The sequence below is a fragment of the Bos taurus genome, chromosome X (assembly GCF_002263795.3).
Source record: "Bos taurus isolate L1 Dominette 01449 registration number 42190680 breed Hereford chromosome X, ARS-UCD2.0, whole genome shotgun sequence".
Lineage (NCBI taxonomy): Eukaryota > Metazoa > Chordata > Mammalia > Artiodactyla > Bovidae > Bos > Bos taurus.
This window is the reverse complement of record NC_037357.1, coordinates 92,739,438-92,743,101: the sequence shown is the minus strand read 5'-3', so window position 1 is coordinate 92,743,101 and position 3,664 is coordinate 92,739,438.

Genomic DNA, 3,664 nt, shown 5'->3' with positions numbered 1-3,664 from the left:
ACAGAGGATGAGATGGCTGGATGGCATCACTGACTCGATGGACATGAGTCTGGGTGAACTCCGGGAGTTTGTGATGGACAGGGAGGCCTGGCGTGCTGCAATTCATGGGGTCGCAAAGAGTCGGACACGACTGAGAGACTGAACTGAACTGATATAGTATTACCTAACACTTCTTTCCCATCATATAATCATCATTCTCTTTTGATATGGGGACTTAAGATCTATTCTTTAAGAGTTTGCAGTCAAGGTGGTGGGTAGGAAGACCCTGAGCTCACCTTGTACCATGGGCACACTAACAACTATTTACAGATCAAGGATTGATGACAAAGCCTGAGATCTAGCAGAAAAGATCTACAACTAAAGCTATAAAGATGGAACCATAATGAAATGGGTAGGAGGGAAGGAGTTAATAATAATCAAGTTGATATAATGAAGACCCACAAATGAGAGGATCATTAAAATGACAGAAGTTCTCCACAAAGATCGAGGGATCTGAGTCCCACACTGGGCACCCTAGCCCAGGGGTCTTGCACCAGAAAGATGAGCCCCCAGAACAATCGCATTTGAAGGCCAGTATAGTTTAATTCTGGAAGACCCACAGGGTTGTGGAGGGGCTTCTCAGATGGCTCAGTGGTAAAGAATCTGCCTGCCAATGCAGGAGCCGTAGAAGTGGGTTCAATCCTTGGGTCAAGAAGATACCCTGGAAGAGGAAATGGCAACCCACTCCAGTATTCTTGCCTGGAGAATCCCATGGACAGAAGAGTCTGGTGGACTACAGTCCATGGGGGTCTCAAAGAATTGGACATTTCTGAGTGACTGACCGTGCACATATAAAGCTCCATAGATGAGACTCCACTATTAAAGGATATACACAATATCTCACATGCTTTAGCAGCCAGAAAAGAAGCAATAATTTGGAAAGATTGTAGTTTAGGCCCACCTGCTGTTTTTGGAGAGCCTCGCCTAGAAGCAGCATAGACACTGGACATATACACTGGTGGAAGCCAATTTGGGGAGCTTGTTGTACCAAATGGATGCTGAGACTAGCAAGGGCCATTTTGGATTCCTTCTTTCAACTTATTAGCACTGGAACCTGACTCCACCTACAAGCTTGTTTGCATCAGCACTGGAATGCCTCAGACCAAGCAACTAGCTAGGAGGTAACACAGCCTCACTCATCTACAGGACCACTACTTTAAGATCCCCTGATCCCTCAGCTGAATGAAACATAGTCTTTTCCATCAGAGAGCCCAGAACCTAGCCCTGCACACCAGTGGGCCAGCACTAGCCCTGAGACCAGCCTCACCTGTTAGTTAGCAAGTACCAACCCCAGGATTCCCCGGGCCAAGGCCCAATCCAACAAGAGGCCAATACCAACTCTGGAACATCTTGGGTCCCTTTGGCTGCTGTCTTGGTATCTTGTTCCACCCATCAGGGAACTGATACAAGTTTTGGAATATCCCAAGGTCCTCAGCCAGCTGTGTCAACAACTGGCTCCACCAACAAGCATGAAAATACCAGCTTTGGGACTCCAGAGTCCTGTAGACAGAGACCATGGGATGTGGTTCAGTCTACCAGTAAGCAAATACAATCCCTAGGACCCCCTAGTCCCTGTCCACCATTAGGCTGACACTAGCTCCCAGATACTCTGGACCAATTCAGACACACAGAGATCAAGACCTACCCACCCATGGACTGTTATCAGTTTTGGGACATACCAGATCATGCAGCCAGTGATGTCAGAAAGCAGATCCATCCACTAACAGACCAACCCTAGGCTCAGGACCCCTGGTCCCACAACCAGCCAATTAAGAAGCCAGCTCTTCTCACCAGTGGGCCAGCACTAGCCCTGGAGTCTCTCAGAGCTCCAAAGCCAGCTCCTTTGTGACCTCAGTTGTCCTACCAATGACCAGCAGCCTCTGCACAATTTAGGGCCTGACAACCAACCAGACCAGGGGCCAACCATGCATACCACAGTGTCAACAATAATCATCCCACTATATAGAGTGGCCCACACAGCCCACATAAGGAGAAGCCCAAGAGCATACAGCTCTGGTGACCAGAGGAGACTGCATTATTGGGATACATAGGATGTCTCCTAAAAAAACAAAAACAAACAAAAAAAAAAAAAACACCCACTTCTCCAAGATCAGAAAAGTAACCAACCCACTAAATTCATAGAAATAAACCAGCAAATTTGGAAAAATGAGGCAACAGAGGAATATGTTCCAAATGAAGGAAAAAGATAACCCTCCAGTAGAAGAACTAAGTAAAGTGGAGATAATCAATCTACCCAATAAAGAGTTCAGACTAATGATTATGAAGACACTGAAATAACTAGGGAACAGAATGGAGAAATGCAGTGAAAGTTTAATAGAGAATTAGAATATATACAGAATAATCAAATAGAGATGAAAAATACAATAACAAATAGAAAATACACTAGAAGGAATCAACATTAGATTAGATGATATGAAGAAATGCATTAGTGAACTGGGAAAAAAAGAATGGAAATCACTCAAACTGAAGAGGAAAAAATAATTAAAAATGAATCCAGTTTAGCAGCTGTCAGGGACAACATCAGGCTTATTAACATTTGCATTATAGGGATCCCAGAATGAGAAGAGAGAAAGAAAGGGGCAGGAAATATATTTGAAGATGTGACAGCTAAAAATTTCCTTAACCTGAGAAAGGAAACAAACACCCATACCCATGAATCACAGAGTTAACCCAAAGAGGACCACAATTAAAATAGAAAAAAAAATTAAAGATAAAGAGAGAATATTTTTTTTAAAAAGCAAGGAAAAAAGCATATTACATAAAGGGAACTCCCATAAAGCTCTCAGTTGTCTTTTTCAGCAAAACTCTGGAGACCAGAAGGTAATGGCATAGTATGTTTAAAGTGTAAAAGGCAAAAACCTAGCAACTAGAACACTCTACCCAGCGAGACTATCATTCACATTTGAAGGAAAGATCAAAGGTTTTGCAGACAAGTAAAAGCTGAAAGAAGTTCAGCACCCGAAATCCAGCTTTAGAAGAAATTTTAAAGAGACGTCTCTATGCAAAATATAAAATGAAATGTGAAAATTATAAAAGAAAAAATCTCATTGCTGAAGGCAAATATACAGTAAAGATAGTCAATTAGCAGGTAAAACACATGGAGAAGGAAATGGCAACCCACTCCAGTATTCTTGCCTGGAGAGTTCCATGGACAAAGGAACCTGGTGGGCTACAGTCTAGGGAGCTGCCAAGAGTCGGACACAACTAAGTGACTCTCACACACACACACACAGATAAAACACAAAAGTAGTAAAAGTATCTATATTCACCATAAGTAGTTAAAGATGCAAAAAATATAAAATATGTTAAAACAGTAAACATTGGGGCAATAAAAATGCAGAGTTGTTAAAATGTATTTGAACTTAAGAGATCAGCAACTTAACATAGTGATATGTAGCTATATGTAAATCCCACGGTTGGAGCAGGAAATGGCAACCCACTCCAGTATTCTTGCCTGGGAAATCCCTTGGACAAAGGATTCTGGCGGGCTACAGTCTATAGGGTCGCAAAAAAGTCAGACATGACTTAGCAACTAAACAACAAAACAACAAACCCCAGGGTAACAATAAACCACAAATCTATAATAGATACACACACACAAAGA